This window comes from Coregonus clupeaformis, unplaced genomic scaffold (genome assembly GCF_020615455.1).
Source record: "Coregonus clupeaformis isolate EN_2021a unplaced genomic scaffold, ASM2061545v1 scaf0181, whole genome shotgun sequence".
Lineage (NCBI taxonomy): Eukaryota > Metazoa > Chordata > Actinopteri > Salmoniformes > Salmonidae > Coregonus > Coregonus clupeaformis.
In genome coordinates this window covers 440,110-459,926 of record NW_025533636.1, presented here as the reverse complement: position 1 = coordinate 459,926, position 19,817 = coordinate 440,110, and the positions used below count along the sequence as shown (strand labels likewise).

Genomic DNA, 19,817 nt, shown 5'->3' with positions numbered 1-19,817 from the left:
AACTAGAGGGGGAAACTGAAGGGAAACGTTGATAGTGTTAACTAACGGGGAAAAACACTGGAGAGTTGAGTGAAGTTCAGTCTCGTGCTTCTCTGCGCAGGCTGATCTTTCTTCTGCGCGAGCAGCTTATAGGGAACATTAGTTATAAATAAACATGGTTGAATGGTTCAAAAAAGTAATAATTACAGATTCACACATTTTAAGTAAAAAAAGAAAAGAAAATCACATGTTCACCGATTCATTTATGACATTTATCACTCCTCATATACGGTGCATTCGGGAAGTATTCAGACCCCTTGACTTTTCCCACATTTTTAAAAAACGTTACAGCCTTATTCTAAAATGGATTCAATTGTTTCCCCCCCTCATCAATCTACACACAATACCCCATAATTACAAAGCAAAAACAGGTTTTTAGACATTGTAGAAAATGTTTTAAAAATAAAATACTGATATCACATATACATAAGTATTCAGACCCTTTACTCAGTACTTTGTTGAAGCACCTTTGGCAGTGATTACAGCCTCGAGTCTTCTTGGGTATGACGCTACAAGCTTGGCACCCCTGTATTTGGGGAGTTTCTCCCATTCTTCTCTGCAGATCCTCTCAAGCTCTGTCAGGTTGGATGGGGAGCGTCGCTGCACAGCTATTTTCAGGTCTCTCCAGAGATGTTCGATCGGGTTCAAATCCGGGCTCTGGCTGGGCCACTCAAGGACATTCAGAGACTTGTCCCAAAGCCACTCCTGCGTTGTCTTGGCTGTGTGCTTAGGGTCGTTGTCCTGTTGGAAGGTGAACCTTCGCCCCAGTCTGAGGTCCTGAGCGCTCTGGAGCAGGTTTTCATCAAGGATCTCTCTGTACTTTGCTCTGTTCATCTTTCCCTTGATCCTGACTAGTCTCCCAGTCCCTGCCACTGAAAAACATCTCCACAGCATGATGCTGCCACCACCATGCTTCATCGTAGGGATGGTGCCAGGTTTCCTCCAGACGTGACGCTTGGCATTCAGGCCAAAGAGTTCAATCTTGGTTTCATCAGACCAGAGAATCTTGTTTCTCATGGTCTGAGAGTCCTTTAGGTGGATTTGTGGCAAACTCCAAGTGGGCTGTCATGTGCCTTTTACTGAGGAGTGGCTTCCGTCTGGCCACTCTACCATAAAAGCCTGATTGGTGGAGTGCTGCAGAGATGGTTGTCCTTCTGGAAGGTTCTCCCATCTCCACAGAGGAACTCTGGCGCTCTGTCAGAGTGACCATCGGGTTCTTGGTCACCTCCCTTACCAAGGTCCTTCTCCCACGATTGCTCAGTTTAGCCGGGCGGCCAGCTCTAGGAAGAGTCTTGGTGGTTCCAAACTTCATCCGTTTAAGAATGATGGAGGCCACTGTGTTTTTATAATAATAATAATAATAATAATAATAATATGCCATTTAGCAGACACTTTTATCCAAAGCGACTTACAGTAATGCGTGCATAAATTTTGTGTATGGGTGGTCCCGGGGATCGAACCCACTACCTTGGCGTTTACAAGCGCCGTGCTCTACCAGCTGAGCTACAGGGGACCACTTGTTCTTGGGGACCTTCAATGCTGCAGCAATGTTTTGGTACCCTTCCCCAGATCTGTGCCTCGACACAATCCTGTCTTGGAGCACTACGAACAATTCCTTCGACCTCATGGCTTGGTTTTTGCTCTGACATGCACTGTCAACTGTGGGACCTTATATAGACAGGTGTGTGCCTTTCCAAATCATGTCCAATCAATTGAATTTACCACAGGTGGACTCCAATCAAGTTGTAGAAACATCTCAAGGATGATCAATGGAAACAGTATGACTCTGAGCTCAATTTCGAGTCTCACAGCAAAGGGTCTGAATACTTATGTAAATAAGGTTTTTCTGTTTTTCTATTTTCTAAAAACCTGTTTTTGCTTTGTCATTATGGGGTATTGTGTGAGGATTGATGACCAAAAAAATTAGAATAAGGCTGTAACGTGAATACTGTGTGCCTCTCTAACCTTATCCCCCCCTCTCTCTCCCAAGGTCGGACAGTGTCTGGGGACTGCCAGGGGGAGATGTTGGCTAACCTTATCCCCCCCTCTCTCTCCCAAGGTCGGGCAGTGTCTGGGGACTGCCAGGGGGAGATGTTGGAGTACCGTAGAATGCTGATGGAGGATTTCTCTCTGAGTCCAGAAATAGTCCTCCACTGTAGAGGGGAGATCGAGACCCACTGCTCCGGACTCCACAGGAAAGGACGCACCCTCCACTGTCTGATGAAGGGGGGACGGGGGGACAAGGGAAACACAGTGGATGGACTCTGCCAGAGCGCGGTGAGAAGATGCACGCACACATTTTTACATTTACATTTTCGTCATTTAGCAGACGCTCTTATCCAGAGCGACTTACAAATTGGTGCATTCACCTTATAGCCAGTGGGATAACCACTTTACACATTTTTTTTGGGGGGGTAGAAGGATTACTTTATCCTATCCCAGGTATTCCTTAAAGAGGTGGGGTTTCAAGTGTCTCCGGAAGGTGGTGAGTGACTCCGCTGTCCTGGCGTCGTGAGGGAGCTTGTTCCACCATTGGTGTGCCAGAGCAGCGAACAGTTTTGACTGGGCTGAGCGGGAACTGTGCTTCAGCAGAGGAAGGGGAGCCAGCAGGCCAGAGGTGGATGAACGCAATGCCCTCGTTTGGGTGTAGGGACTGATCAGAGCCTGAAGGTACGGAGGTGCCGTTCCCCTCACAGCTCCGTAGGCAAGCACCATGGTCTTGTAACGGATGCGAGCTTCAACTGGAAGCCAGTGGAGTGTGCGGAGGAGCGGGGTGACGTGAGAGAACTTGGGAAGGTTGAACACCAGACGGGCTGCGGCGTTCTGGATGAGTTGTAGGGGTTTAATGGCACAGGCAGGGAGCCCAGCCAACAGCGAGTTGCAGTAATCCAGACGGGAGATGACAAGTGCCTGGATTAGGACCTGTGCCGCTTCCTGTGTAAGGCAGGGTCGTACTCTCCGAATGTTGTAGAGCATGAACCTACAGGATCGGGTCACCGCTTTGATGTTAGCGGAGAACGTCAGGGTGTTGTCCAGGGTCACGCCAAGGCTCTTCGCACTCTGGGAGGAGGACACAACGGAGTTGTCAACCGTGATGGCGAGATCATGGAACGGGCAGTCCTTCCCCGGGAGGAAGAGCAGCTCCGTCTTGCCAAGGTTTCAGCTTGAGGTGGTGATCCGTCATCCATACTGATATTTCTGCCAGACATGCAGAGATGCGATTCGCCACCTGGTTATCAGAAGGGGGAAAGGAGAAGATTAGTTGTGTATCGTCAGCGTAGCAATGATAGGAGAGGCCATGTGAGGATATGACAGAGCCAAGTGACTTGGTGTATAGGGAGAATAGGAGAGGGCCTAGAACTGAGCCCTGGGGGACACCAGTGGTGAGAGCATGTGGTGCGGAGACAGATTCTCGCCATGCCACCTGGTAGGAGCGACCTGTCAGGTAGGACGCAATCCAACAGTGAGCAGCGCTGGAGATGCCCAACTCGGAGAGGGTGGAGAGGAGGATCTGATGGTTCACAGTATCAAAGGCAGAAGATAGGTCTAGAAGGACGAGAGCAGAGGAGAGAGAGTTAGCTTTAGCAGTGCGGAGAGCCTCTGTGACACAGAGAAGAGCAGTCTCAGTTGAATGACCAGTCTTGAAACCTGACTGGTTTGGATCAAGAAGGTCATTCTGAGAGAGATAGCAGGAGAGTTGGCTAGAGACGGCACGCTCAAGAGTTTTGGAGAGAAAAGAAAGAAGGGATACTGGTCTGTAGTTGTTGACATTTCTGGAATTCTAATAAAGGTGTCGGGGTGGGATTTGACCTAAATCTGTCACGCCCTGACTCTTATTTGTTGAGTCAGGGTGTGATTTTCTATGTTGTGTATTTCTATGTTGGCCGGTGTGGTTCCCAATCAGAGGCAGCTGTCGCTCGTTGTCTCTGATTGGGGACCATACTTAGGCAGCCTGTTGGCACTAGTGGGTTGTGGGATCTAGTTCCAGTTAAGGTGTGTTGTGTTGTGTTGTGTTGTGTTGTGTTGTGCTGCCTTGGACTTCACGTTTCGTTTTGTCGTTGTGTTTAATATTTAATAAACATGTACGCATATCACGCTGCGCCTTTGTCTGACCTGTCGATGAACGAACGTGACAAAATCAGATTTTTTACCTAATGATGTTGCTCTAAAAATTCCCATAGGAACACAGGCATTTTAAAAGTACAGGGCTTGTGCAATGTAATTTTTCATTTTACAGGAATAATTGTTCACATACAGGAGTGATACACAGTGCCTTCAGAAAGTATTCACACCCCTTGACTTTTTCCACATTTTGTTGTGTTGCAGCCTGAATTTAAAATGGATTAAATTGAGATTTTCTCTCACTGGCCTATACACAATACCCCATAATGTCAAAGTGGAATGGTGTTTTTATTTTTATTTTTTACAAATGAATTAAAAATGAAAGGCTGAAATGTCTCAAGTCAATAAGTATTCAACCCCTTTTGTTATGGCAAGCCTAAATAAGTTCAGGAGTAAAAATCACATAATAAGTTGCATGGAGTCACACTGTGTGCAATAATAGTGTTTAACATGAGTTTTGAATGACTACCTCATCTCTGTACTCCACACATACAATTATCTGTAAGATCCCTCAGTTGAGCAGTGAATTTCAAACACAGATTCAACCACAAAGACCAGGGAGGCTTTCCAATGCCTCTGGCAAAGAAGGGCACCTATTGGTAGATGGGTAAAAAAAAAAAGCAGACATTGAATATCCCTTTGAGCATGGTGAAGTTATTAATTACACTTTGGATGGTGTATCAATACACCCAGTCACTACAAAGATACAGGCATCCTTCCTAACTCAGTTTCCGGAGAGGAAGGAAACCACTGAGGGATTTCATCATGAGGCCAATGGTGACTTTAAAACAGTTACAGATTTGTATTTGCTCTTCCCACTGACTAGAATGTGGAGATGTGGCTGATCTGGGCTGTATTTGCTCTTCCCACTGACTAGAATGTGGAGATGTGGCTGATCTGGGCTGTATTTTCTCTTCCCACTGACTAGAATGTGGAGATGTGGCTGATGTGGGCTGTATTTGCTCTTCCCACTGACTAGAATGTGGAGATGTGGCTGATGTGGGCTGTATTTGCTCTTCCCACTGACTAGAATGTGGAGATGTGGCTGATGTGGGCTGTATTTGCTCTTCCCACTGACTAGAATGTGGAGATGTGGCTGATGTGGGCTGTATTTGCTCTTCCCACTGACTAGAATGTGGAGATGTGGCTGATCAGGGCTGTATTTGCTCTTCCCACTGACTAGAATGTGGAGATGTGGCTGATGTGGGCTGTATTTGCTCTTCCCACTGACTAGAATGTGGAGATGTGGCTGATGTGGGCTGTATTTGCTCTTCCCACTGACTAGAATGTGGAGATGTGGCGGCTGTGGGCCGTATTTGAATGTGTTTTCACTGATGCAGCCCTGACGGTACTAATACATGTGTAGGAATATAGCGGTATTGTTGTTGTATTATAAATAAAGTAGTATTGGTATTGTATCATAAGTAAAGTAGAATTGTTATTGTATTGTAAATAAAGTAGAATCGTTATTGTAAATAAAGTAGTGTTGTTATTGTAAATAAAGTAGTATTGTTATTGTAAATAAAGTAGAATCGTTATTGTAAATAAAGTAGTGTTGTTATTGTAAATAAAGTTGTATTGTTATTGTAAATAAAGTAGAATCGTTATTGTAAATAAAGTAGTATTGTTATTGTAAATAAAGTAGTATTGTTATTGTAAATAAAGTAATGTTGTTATTGTAAATAAAGTAGTATTGTTATTGTAAATAAAGTAGTGTTGTTATTGTAAATAAAGTAGTGTTGTTATTGTAAATAAAGTAGTATTGTTATTGTAAATAAAGTAGAATCGTTATTGTAAATAAAGTAGTGTTATTGTAAATAAAGTTGTATTGTTATTGTAAATAAAGTAGAATCGTTATTGTAAATAAAGTAGTATTGTTATTGTAAATAAAGTAGTGTTGTTATTGTAAATAAAGTAGTGTTGTTATTGTAAATAAAGTAGTATTGTTATTGTAAATAAAGTAGTGTTATTATTGTAAATAAAGTAGTATTGTTATTGTAAATAAAGTAGTATTGTTATTGTAAATAAAGTAGTGTTGTTATTGTTTTGTCCCTCAGCTCCAGACCTTGATCCAGTCCGCTGATCCTGGAGCAGACTACAGGATAGACCGGGCCCTGAACGAAGCCTGTGAGTCTGTTATCCAGACCGCCTGCAAACACATCCGCAACGGAGACCCCATGTGAGTACTGTCACACACACACACACACACACAGAAGAACAACCGCATGCACACACACACAAACACACACATTTGTGAGTACTGTAATCTCAGACACACACGCTGAATAAATACACACCTATCTTTTCTAATGTACCTGATGTTTCACCTCCAGCTGTGTCTCTCCAGCTATGGTAGTCAGTTCAGAATAAAGAGACTGAAAGGATTTGGCATGGGTCCTCAGATCCTCAAAAAGTTCTACAGCTGCACCATCGAGAGCATCCTGACTGGTTGCATCACCGCCTGGTATGGCAACTGCTCGGCCTCCGACCGCAAGGCACTACAGAGGGTAGTGCGTACGGCCCAGTACATCACTGGGGCCAAGCTTCCTGCCATCCAGGATCTCTATACCAGGCGGTGTCAGAGGAAGGCCCTAAAAATTGTCAAAGACTCCAGCCACCCTAGTCATAGACCAGGGGTGTCAAACTCATTTTAGCTCAGGGGCCACATGGAGGAAAATCTATTCCCAAGTGGGCCGGACCGGAAAAATCATTGTATATATAACTTAAAAACAACAACTTCAGATTGTTTTCTTTGTTTTAATACGATCAACATACAACATAAAGCTGGAGCCTGAGGACAGTGTGTCCAAAATAGTACAAGCACAACATCACTATTAATCATAAAACACATCAAGTTTATTTGAAAATTCTAAAGAAAAAGAACACACAAACACACAATGCCTCAGTGATTAACAGAACTGTTTCACAGATCACAGAACTATATCAGGGTGTCATTTCTCAGGCAGAAATGTAGATAAAAATAATGAAATCCTGTTCCCCAAACAAGTGCAAGAACCACAGAGTCAAGAATAGGTTAAATATACAAATAAAATAAAACAATTAAAAACAATAGCACATCAACATAAAAACATATACATAAATCTGAAAGCGTTGCTCAAACTCCCGTAACAGTCCCGTTATTTTATCTTTGAACCGCTTCATGTCTGCCACATGTTGGGTCGCGCACACATTTTTCAGACAGGGGAAGTGAGCTGCATCACCACCGGCAAGTTGCGTCTCCCACAATGACAGCTTCAACTTGAAAGAACGTATGCTGTCATAATACTGCGTGACAACTTTGTTGCGCCCTTGCAGCTGTTTGTTCAAGTTATTCAGGTGCTCTGTAACATCCACCATAAATGCAAGGTCCGGCATCCATTCTGCGGAATGAAATTCTAACACTGGTTTGCCCTTTTCTTCCATGAACTGTTCAATTTCTTCTCGTAAATCAAAGAAACGCCTCAGCACAGCACCTCGGCTTAATCGGCTTAACCATCTTACCTCAGTGTGGTATGGCAGGCCATAGATGTGGTCTTTCTCTCTGAGAAGGCTGTCAAACTGACGGTGATTCAGGCTTCTGGATCGGATGAAATTAACAGTTTGGATGACCACCTTCATGACGTTATCCATCTTTAATGACTTGCAACACAAAGCCTCCTGGTGCAAAATACAGTGAAAAGTCAAAAAATCACGTCCTCCATTTGCAGATTGCACTTTCTCTCTGAACTTTGTCACAACGCCTGCTTTTTTCCCGATCATTGAGGGCGCACCATCTGTAGCCAGGCTGACAGCGCGGGACCAGTCCACTCCGACCCTGTCCAGCGCGCCCGACGAGTGCGGTAAAAATATCAGCTGCTGTCGTTGTATCTGTCATCGGCACCAACTCCACGAACTCCTCGGTGACGGTCAATGTGTCATCAACTCCGCGGATGAAAAAATGGCCAGTTGTGCAACATCTGTAATGTCCGTGCTTTCATCAATTGCAACCGAAAACGCAATAAATGACTTTACTTTTTGCTTCAACTGGCTGTCCAAATCCACTGAAAGATCGGAAATCCTGTCTGCAACTGTGTTTCTTGTCAGGCTGATATTTGCTAAAGCCTGCCGCTTTTCATGGCACACAATCTCCGCTGCCTTCATCATGCATGTTTTTACAAATTCACCCTCACTAAATGGTTTTGAAGCCACTGCGATTTCATTAGCAATGAGGTAGCTAGCTTTCACTGCAGCGTCACTGATGTCTCGGCTGTGAGTAAACACAGACTGCTGTTTCTTCAGACCCGCCAACAGTTCATTCACCTTCTCTCATCTCCGCTGTCCTTGAAAGTTGTCATATTTGTCGGCATGAAGACTCACATAGTGGCGACGAAGGTTATATTCTTTCAGCACTGCAACATGCTCTGAACACACCAAACATACAGCTTTCCCATTCAATTCCGTGATTAAATAGGATGACCATTTTTCTTGGAACACTCTGCACTCTGCGTCCACTTTTCTCTTTTTTGAGAGAGACATATTGGGGCAATGAGGGTGCCAAAGCACATAATGTTAAAAGTAGAAGCCGTAATAAATATCGCGGGCAAAACAAAGTAGCTCATTGGCTGCACGTGCTTGACCTACTTGCTCTGCCCCGGTATAAACAGTTTGCTTGCTTAACACAATTGCTATTGCGCCATCCAGTGGACGCAATTGGAACAGCAGTTTATTTCATTGAAAAATTGCAGCGCATTTGTATACTTAAAAAAATAAAAATAAAAATAATTTTATTTTTATTTTTTATTATTATTTAAAAATCATCTCGCGGGCCGGATTAAACCCGTTTGCGGGCCTGATCCGGCCCGCGGGCCGTACGTTTGACACCCCTGTCATAGACTGTTCTCTCTGCTACCGCACGGCAAGCGGTACCGGAGTGCCAAGTCTAGGTCCAAAAGACTTCTGAACAGCTTCTACCCCCAAGCCATAAGACTCCTGAACAGCTAATCATGGCTACCCGGACTATTTGCATTGCCCCCCCCTTCTTTTACGCTGCTACTCTCTGTTTATTATCTATGCATAGTCACTTTAATAACTCTACCTACATGTACAGTGGGGAAAAAAAGTATTTAGTCAGCCACCAATTGTGCAAGTTCTCCCACTTAAAAAGATGAGAGAGGCCTGTAATTTTCATCATAGGTACACGTCAACTATGACAGACAAAATGAGAAAAAAAAATCCAGAAAATCACATTGTAGGATTTTTAATTAATTTATTTGCAAATTATGGTGGAAAATAAGTATTTGGTCAATAACAAAAGTTTCTCAATACTTTGTTATATACCCTTTGTTGGCAATGACACAGGTCAAACGTTTTCTGTAAGTCTTCACAAGGTTTTCACACACTGTTGCTGGTATTTTGGCCCATTCCTCCATGCAGATCTCCTCTAGAGCAGTGATGTTTTGGGGCTATCGCTGGGCAACACGGACTTTCAACTCCCTCCAAAGATTTTCTATGGGGTTGAGATCTGGAGACTGGCTAGGCCACTCCAGGACCTTGAAATGCTTCTTACGAAGCCACTCCTTCGTTGCCCGGGCGGTGTGTTTGGGATCATTGTCATGCTGAAAGACCCAGCCACGTTTCATCTTCAATGCCCTTGCTGAGGAAGGAGGTTTTCACAAAAAATCTCACGATACGTAGCCCCATTCATTCTTTCCTTTACACGGATCAGTCGTCCTGATCCCTTTGCAGAAAAACAGCCCCAAAGCATGATGTTTCCACCCCCATGCTTCACAGTAGGTATGGTGTTCTTTGGATGCAACTCAGCATTCTTTGTCCTCCAAACACGACGAGTTGAGTTTTTACCAAAAAGTTATATTTTGGTTTCATCTGACCATATGACATTCTCCCAATCCTCTTCTGGATCATCCAAATGCACTCTAGCAAACTTCAGACGGGCCTGGACATGTACTGGCTTAAGCAGGGGGACACGTCTGGCACTGCAGGATTTGAGTCCCTGGCGGCGTAGAGTGTTACTGATGGTAGGCTTTGTTACTTTGGTCCCAGCTCTCTGCAGGCCATTCACTAGGTCCCCCCGTGTGGTTCTGGGATTTTTGCTCACCGTTCTTGTGATAATTTTGACCCCACGGGGTGAGATCTTGCGTGGAGCCCCAGATCGAGGGAGATTATCAGTGGTCTTGTATGTCTTCCATTTCCTAATAATTGCTCCCACAGTTGATTTCTTCAAACCAAGCTGCTTACCTATTGCAGATTCAGTCTTCCCAGCCTGGTGCAGGTATACAATTGTGTTTCTGGTGTCCTTTGACAGCTATTTGGTCTTGGCCATAGTGGAGTTTGGAGTGTGACTGTTTGAGGTTGTGGACAGGTGTCTTTTATACTGATAACAAGTCCAAACAGGTGCCATTAATACAGGTAACGAGTGGAGGACAGAGGAGCCTCTTAAAGAAGGAGTTACAGGTCGGTGAGAGCCAGAAATCTTGCTTGTTTGTAGGTGACCAAATACTTATTTTCCACCATAATTTGCAAATAAATTCATTAAAAATCCTACAATGTGATTTTCTGGATTTTTTTCCCTCAATTTGTCTGTCATAGTTGACGTGTACCTATGATGAAAATTACAGGCCTCTCTCATCTTTTTAAGTGGGAGAACTTGCACAATTGGTGGCTGACTAAATACTTTTTTTCCCCACTGTACATATTACTTCAATTACCTTGACTAACCTCGGTACCGGTACCCCCTGTATATAGCCTCGCTATTGTTATTTTTACTGCTGCTCTTTAAATATTTGTTATTTTATATTGTATTATTTTGTGATTTAAATTTTTTTGTTGGTATTATTTCTTAAAACTGCAGTGTTGGTTAAGGGCTTGTAAGTAAGCATTTCACTTCGGCGCATGTGACAAATAACATTTGATTTGTTGTCTTCAACAACATGCCACTGGCAGGAAAAGCCTCTGTCTTCCACTTCACTTCCTTCTCCTCCTCTCTCTTCTCTTCTCTCTCTCTCTCTCTCTCTCTCTCTCTCTCTCTCTCTCTCTCTCTGTCTCTCTCGCTCTCTCTGTCTCTCTCTCTCTCTGTCTCTCTCTCTCTCTCTCTCTCTCTCTCTCTCTCTCTCTCTCTCTCTCTCTCTCCTGTTCTACCTCCTCTCTCTCTCTCTCTCTCTCTCTCTGTCTCTGTCTCTCTCTCTCTCTCTCTCTGTCTCTCTTTCTGTCTCTCTCTCTGTCTCTCTCTCTCTCTCTCTCTCTCTCTCTCTCTCTCTCTCTCTCTCTCTCTCTCTCCTGTTCTACCTCCTCCTCTCTCTCTCTCTGTCTCTGTCTCTGTCTCTCTCTCTCTCTCTCTCTCTCTCTCTCTCCGTCTCTCTCTCTCTCCGTCTCTCTCTGTCTGTCTCTGTCTCTGTCTCTCTCTCTCTCTCTCTGTCTCTCTCTCTCTCTCTCCTGTTCTACCTCCTCCTCGCTCTCTCTCTCTGTCTCTCTCTCTCTCTCTCTCTCTATTCTACCTCCTCCTCTCTCTCTCTCTCTCTCTCTCTCTCGCTCTCTCTCTGTCTCGCGCTCTCTCTCTCTGTCTGTCTCTGTCTCTCTCTCTCTCCTGTTCTCTCTTCTGTTGTTCATTAATGCTGTGAAGAACATCCAATTATTCTTCCTCTCCTCCTCTCTTCTTTTAACCTGCGTCTGAATACATTATTGTAAAATAACTGAATCTGGACCCCGTGTAGCTCAGTTGGTAGAGCATGGCGTTTGCAACGCCAGGGTTGTAGGTTCGATTCCCACGGGGGGCCAGTATGAAAAATGTATGCACTCACTTACTGTAAGTCGCTCTGGATAAGAGCGTCTGCTAAATGACTTAAATGTAATTCAGCAGTCTGCTGGACACGGTGTCAGTAACATGTGCAGGCTGGGCAGCAGTCAACTTTCACATCTCTCTGTTTGTTCTGAGGCAGTTTTTTAATCATCTCAGCTCTTCGCTAGACAGTTGTGTGTGTGTGTGTGTGTGTGTGTGTGTGTGTGTGTGTGTGTGGTTGTGTGTGTGTGTGGTTGTAAAGGGATGGAGAAGCTTCCCCTCCTCTCCCCTCTAACTGTTCCCCGGGTCGTTGCTGTAAATGAGAAATGTGTTCTCAGTCAACTGACTTCGTTAAATAAGGGAATAAATACATAAAGAAGAGAAGAATGTTTATAAAGAGCTGCATGTCTGGAGAGGGATGTTACCGTGACGTCCGTAGAAACACAACCTCATTCTAGTTCGGTGACGACGTCATGGTGTCTCTCATGGGACTCAGTGTGACCTTTTTTTGATTGGTTGATAAAGTCATTGACGTGTGTGTGTGTGTGTGTGTGTGTCTGTGTGTAGGATCCTGTCTTGTCTGATGGAGCACCTCTATACAGAGAAGATGGTGGAGGACTGTGAACACCGTCTGCTGGAGCTGCAGTACTTCATCTCTAGAGACTGGAAGTAAGTCGACAACCATAACCTCTGACCCCTAACCCTGACCCCTAACCCCTGACTGGGAACACCGTCTGCTGGAGCTGCAGTACTTCATCTCTAGAGACTGGAAGTAAGTCGACAACCATAACCTCTGACCCCTAACCCTGACCCCTAACCCCTGACTGGGAACACCGTCTGCTGGAGCTGCAGTACTTCATCTCTAGAGACTGGAAGTAAGTCGACAACCATAACCTCTGACCCCTAACCCTGACCCCTAACCCCTGACTGGGAACACCGTCTGCTGGAGCTGCAGTACTTCATCTCTAGAGACTGGAAGTAAGTCGACAACCATAACCTCTGACCCCTAACCCTGACCCCTAACCCCTGACTGGGAACACCATCTGCTGGAGCTGCAGTACTTCATCTCTAGAGACTGGAAGTAAGTCGACAACCATAACCTCTGACCCCTAACCCTGACCCCTAACCCCTGACTGGGAACACCGGCTGCTGGAGCTGCAGTACTTCATCTCTAGAGACTGGAAGTAAGTCGACAACCATAACCTCTGACCTCTAACCGTAAAGGTTTAGTTGTAACTGTAGTTGTCCGATGTAACTGCCCCGTTAACGAGTCTGGGGCAGATGTTCTGTAGCTCCAGCGGTAATACATGTTCCTCGAAGTCTAAAACACTCTGTCAATCTACTGTCGTCTCGTTCATGTGAAGAGCATCTCACACACACAGTGTTCACCCTGGATTCATTTAGATGTGGTCGGCTATATATTGTTGATGAGATCATCTTTGAGAACTAACAATCATCAAAATAAAAACTAGACAGTAAAGGGGAGAAATCTAAAATTCCCCAAATGTCTTGGCATGTGGTCCCCGTTGATTTTAGTTCTCATGTTTGAGTCAGTCGGATAGCATAGGAACACGACATAAAGCCATGGCAAAATGTGTAGAATTGTAGGAGATTACACTACATGTCCAAAAGTATGTGGACACCTGCTCATCAAACATCTCATTCCAAAATCGCATCCATTCATATGGAGTTGGTCCCCCCTTTGCTGCTATAACAGCCTCCACTCTTCTGGGAAGGCTTTCCACTAGATGTTGGAACATTGCTGAGGGGACTTGCTTCCATTCAGCTACGAGCATTAGGGAGGTCGGGCACTGATGTTGGGCGATTAGGCCTGGCTCGCAGTCGGCGTTCCAATTAATCCCAAAGGTGTTTGATGGGGTTGAGGTCAGGGCTCTGTGTAGGCCAGTCAATAAATAGGCCATAGTGCAAAATAATTACAATTAGTATTAACACTGGAATGATAGATGTGCAAGAGATGATGTGCAAATAGAGATACTGCGGTGCAAATTAGCAAAATAAATAACAATATGGGGATGAGGTAGTTGGGTGGGCTAATTACAGACGGATAGATAAGGCATACTTTCATGAACAGTCTCTCTCGCTCTAGTCACTGTGTACCTTCCTCTCTCATGAGGTCTGTGTATCTAACCTGACGTAGCAGTACCTTCCCCTCTCATGAGGTCTGTGTATCTAACCTGACGTAGCAGTACCTTCCTCTCTCATGAGGTCTGTGTGTATCTAACCTGACGTAGCAGTACCTTCCTCTCTCATGAGGTCTGTGTATCTAACCTGACGTAGCAGTACCTTCCTCTCTCATGAGGTCTGTGTATCTAACCTGACGTAGCAGTACCTTCCTCTCTCATGAGGTCTGTGTGTATCTAACCTGACGTAGCAGTACCTTCCTCTCTCATGAGGTCTGTGTATCTAACCTGACGTAGCAGTACCTTCCTCTCTCATGAGGTCTGTGTATCTAACCTGACGTAGCAGTACCTTCCTCTCTCATGAGGTCTGTGTGTATCTAACCTGACGTAGCAGTACCTTCCTCTCTCATGAGGTCTGTGTATCTAACCTGACGTAGCAGTACCTTCCTCTCTCATGAGGTCTGTGTATCTAACCTGACGTAGCAGTACCTTCCTCATGAGGTCTGTGTATCTAACCTGACGTAGCAGTACCTTCCTCTCTCATGAGGTCTGTGTATCTAACCTGACGTAGCAGTACCTTCCTCTCCTCATGAGGTCTGTGTATCTAACCTGACGTAGCAGTACCTTCCCCTCTCATGAGGTCTGTGTATCTAACCTGACGTAGCAGTACCTTCCTCTCTCATGAGGTCTGTGTATCTAACCTGACGTAGCAGTACCTTCCTCTCTCATGAGGTCTGTGTGTATCTAACCTGACGTAGCAGTACCTTCCTCTCTCATGAGGTCTGTGTGTATCTAACCTGACGTAGCAGTACCTTCCTCTCTCATGAGGTCTGTGTGTATCTAACCTGACGTAGCAGTACCTTCCTCTCTCATGAGGTCTGTGTATCTAACCTGACGTAGCAGTACCTTCCTCTCTCATGAGGTCTGTGTATCTAACCTGACGTAGCAGTACCTTCCTCTCTCATGAGGTCTGTGTGTATCTAACCTGACGTAGCAGTACCTTCCTCTCTCGTGAGGTCTGTGTGTATCTAACCTGACGTAGCAGTACCTTCCTCTCTCATGAGGTCTGTGTATCTAACCTGACGTAGCAGTACCTTCCTCTCTCATGAGGTCTGTGTGTATCTAACCTGACGTAGCAGTACCTTCCTCTCTCATGAGGTCTGTGTATCTAACCTGACGTAGCAGTACCTTCCTCTCTCATGAGGTCTGTGTGTATCTAACCTGACGTAGCAGCACCTTCCTCTCTCGTGAGGTCTGTGTATCTAACCTGACGTAGCAGCACCTTCCTCTCTCGTGAGGTCTGTGTGTATCTAACCTGACGTAGCAGTACCTTCCTCTCTCATGAGGTCTGTGTATCTAACCTGACGTAGCAGTACCTTCCTCTCTCATGAGGTCTGTGTATCTAACCTGACGTAGCAGTACCTTCCTCTCTCATGAGGTCTGTGTGTATCTAACCTGACATAGCAGTACCTTCCTCTCTCATGAGGTCTGTGTATCTAACCTGACGTAGCAGTACCTTCCTCTCTCATGAGGTCTGTGTATCTAACCTGACGTAGCAGCACCTTCCTCTCTCGTGAGGTCTGTGTGTATCTAACCTGACGTAGCAGTACCTTCCTCTCTCATGAGGTCTGTGTGTATCTAACCTGACGTAGCAGCACCTTCCTCTCTCGTGAGGTCTGAGTGTATCTAACCTGACGTAGCAGTACCTTCCTCTCTCATGAGGTCTGTGTGTATCTAACCTGACGTAGCAGTACTTTCCTCTCTCATGAGGTCTGTGTATCTAACCTGACGTAGCAGTACTTTCCTCTCTCATGAGGTCTGTGTATCTAACCTGACGTAGCAGTACCTTCCTCTCTCATGAGGTCTGTGTGTATCTAACCTGACGTAGCAGTACTTTCCTCTCCTCATGAGGTCTGTGTATCTAACCTGACGTAGCAGTACTTTCCTCTCTCATGAGGTCTGTGTATCTAACCTGACGTAGCACTACCTTCCTCTCTCATGAGGTCTGTGTGTATCTAACCTGACGTAGCAGTACCTTCCTCTCTCATGAGGTCTGTGTATCTAACCTGACGTAGCAGTACCTTCCTCTCTCATGAGGTCTGTGTATCTAACCTGACGTAGCAGTACCTTCCTCTCTCATGAGGTCTGTGTGTATCTAACCTGACGTAGCAGTACCTTCCTCTCTCATGAGGTCTGTGTGTATCTAACCTGACGTAGCAGCACCTTCCTCTCTCGTGAGGTCTGTGTGTATCTAACCTGACGTAGCAGTACCTTCCTCTCTCATGAGGTCTGTGTATCTAACCTGACGTAGCAGTACCTTCCTCTCTCATGAGGTCTGTGTATCTAACCTGACGTAGCAGTACCTTCCTCTCTCATGAGGTCTGTGTGTATCTAACCTGACGTAGCAGCACCTTCCTCTCTCGTGAGGTCTGTGTGTATCTAACCTGACGTAGCAGTACCTTCCTCTCTCATGAGGTCTGTGTGTATCTAACCTGACGTAGCAGCACCTTCCTCTCTCGTGAGGTCTGAGTGTATCTAACCTGACGTAGCAGTACCTTCCTCTCTCATGAGGTCTGTGTGTATCTAACCTGACGTAGCAGTACTTTCCTCTCTCATGAGGTCTGTGTATCTAACCTGACGTAGCAGTACTTTCCTCTCTCATGAGGTCTGTGTATCTAACCTGACGTAGCAGTACCTTCCTCTCTCATGAGGTCTGTGTGTATCTAACCTGACGTAGCAGTACTTTCCTCTCCTCATGAGGTCTGTGTATCTAACCTGACGTAGCAGTACTTTCCTCTCTCATGAGGTCTGTGTATCTAACCTGACGTAGCAGTACCTTCCTCTCTCATGAGGTCTGTGTATCTAACCTGACGTAGCAGTACCTTCCTCTCTCATGAGGTCTGTGTGTATCTAACCTGACGTAGCAGTACCTTCCTCTCTCGTGAGGTCTGTGTGTATCTAACCTGACGTAGCAGTACCTTCCTCTCCTCATGAGGTCTGTGTGTATCTAACCTGACGTAGCAGTACCTTCCTCTCCTCATGAGGTCTGTGTGTATCTAACCTGACGTAGCAGTACCTTCCTCTCTCATGAGGTCTGTGTGTATCTAACCTGACGTAGCAGTACCTTCCTCTCTCGTGAGGTCTGTGTGTATCTAACCTGACGTAGCAGCACCTTCCTCTCTCATGAGGTCTGTGTATCTAACCTGACGTAGCAGTACTTTCCTCTCTCATGAGGTCTGTGTATCTAACCTGACGTAGCAGTACCTTCCTCTCTCGTGAGGTCTGTGTGTATCTAACCTGACGTAGCAGTACCTTCCTCTCTCATGAGGTCTGTGTATGTAACCTGACGTAGCAGTACCTTCCTCTCTCATGAGGTCTGTGTATCTAACCTGACGTAGCAGTACCTTCCTCTCTCATGAGGTCTGTGTGTATCTAACCTGACGTAGCAGTACTTTCCTCTCTCATGAGGTCTGTGTATCTAACCTGACGTAGCAGTACCTTCCTCTCTCATGAGGTCTGTGTGTATCTAACCTGACGTAGCAGTACCTTCCTCTCTCATGAGGTCTGTGTGTATCTAACCTGACGTAGCAGCACCTTCCTCTCTCGTGAGGTCTGTGTGTATCTAACCTGACGTAGCAGTACCTTCCTCTCTCATGAGGTCTGTGTATCTAACCTGACGTAGCAGTACCTTCCTCTCTCATGAGGTCTGTGTATCTAACCTGACGTAGCAGTACCTTCCTCTCTCATGAGGTCTGTGTATCTAACCTGACGTAGCAGTACCTTCCTCTCTCATGAGGTCTGTGTATCTAACCTGACGTAGCAGTACCTTCCTCTCTCATGAGGTCTGTGTATCTAACCTGACGTAGCAGTACCTTCCTCTCTCATGAGGTCTGTGTATCTAACCTGACATAGCAGTACCTTCCTCTCTCATGAGGTCTGTGTATCTAACCTGACGTAGCAGTACCTTCCTCTCTCATGAGGTCTGTGTGTATCTAACCTGACGTAGCAGCACCTTCCTCTCTCATGAGGTCTGTGTATCTAACCTGACGTAGCAGTACCTTCCTCTCTCATGAGGTCTGTGTATCTAACCTGACGTAGCAGCACCTTCCTCTCTCGTGAGGTCTGAGTGTATCTAACCTGACGTAGCAGTACCTTCCTCTCTCATGAGGTCTGTGTGTATCTAACCTGACGTAGCAGTACTTTCCTCTCTCATGAGGTCTGTGTATCTAACCTGACGTAGCAGTACTTTCCTCTCTCATGAGGTCTGTGTATCTAACCTGACGTAGCAGTACCTTCCTCTCTCATGAGGTCTGTGTGTATCTAACCTGACGTAGCAGTACTTTCCTCTCCTCATGAGGTCTGTGTATCTAACCTGACGTAGCAGTACTTTCCTCTCTCATGAGGTCTGTGTATCTAACCTGACGTAGCACTACCTTCCTCTCTCATGAGGTCTGTGTGTATCTAACCTGACGTAGCAGTACCTTCCTCTCTCATGAGGTCTGTGTATCTAACCTGACGTAGCAGTACCTTCCTCTCTCATGAGGTCTGTGTATCTAACCTGACGTAGCAGTACCTTCCTCTCTCATGAGGTCTGTGTGTATCTAACCTGACGTAGCAGTACCTTCCTCTCTCATGAGGTCTGTGTGTATCTAACCTGACGTAGCAGCACCTTCCTCTCTCGTGAGGTCTGTGTGTATCTAACCTGACGTAGCAGTACCTTCCTCTCTCGTGAGGTCTGTGTATCTAACCTGACGTAGCAGTACCTTCCTCTCTCATGAGGTCTGTGTATCTAACCTGACGTAGCAGTACCTTCCTCTCTCATGAGGTCTGTGTGTATCTAACCTGACGTAGCAGCACCTTCCTCTCTCGTGAGGTCTGTGTGTATCTAACCTGACGTAGCAGTACCTTCCTCTCTCATGAGGTCTGTGTGTATCTAACCTGACGTAGCAGTACTTTCCTCTCTCGTGAGGTCTGAGTGTATCTAACCTGACGTAGCAGTACCTTCCTCTCTCATGAGGTCTGTGTGTATCTAACCTGACGTAGCAGTACTTTCCTCTCTCATGAGGTCTGTGTATCTAACCTGACGTAGCAGTACCTTCCTCTCTCATGAGGTCTGTGTATCTAACCTGACGTAGCAGTACCTTCCTCTCTCATGAGGTCTGTGTGTATCTAACCTGACGTAGCAGTACTTTCCTCTCCTCATGAGGTCTGTGTATCTAACCTGACGTAGCAGTACTTTCCTCTCTCATGAGGTCTGTGTATCTAACCTGACGTAGCAGTACCTTCCTCTCTCATGAGGTCTGTGTATCTAACCTGACGTAGCAGTACCTTCCTCTCTCATGAGGTCTGTGTGTATCTAACCTGACGTAGCAGTACCTTCCTCTCTCGTAGGGTCTGTGTGTATCTAACCTGACGTAGCAGTACCTTCCTCTCCTCATGAGGTCTGTGTGTATCTAACCTGACGTAGCAGTACCTTCCTCTCCTCATGAGGTCTGTGTGTATCTAACCTGACGTAGCAGTACCTTCCTCTCTCGTGAGGTCTGTGTGTATCTAACCTGACGTAGCAGCACCTTCCTCTCTCATGAGGTCTGTGTATCTAACCTGACGTAGCAGTACTTTCCTCTCTCATGAGGTCTGTGTATCTAACCTGACGTAGCAGTACCTTCCTCTCTCGTGAGGTCTGTGTGTATCTAACCTGACGTAGCAGTACCTTCCTCTCTCATGAGGTCTGTGTATGTAACCTG

General features: G+C 45.6%; 1 pseudogene; it reads left to right on the top strand.

Moving 5' to 3' along the window:
• LOC121556882 overlaps nt 1-19,817 on the top strand; it is a 152,513-nt pseudogene that overhangs the window by 68,165 nt on the left and 64,531 nt on the right.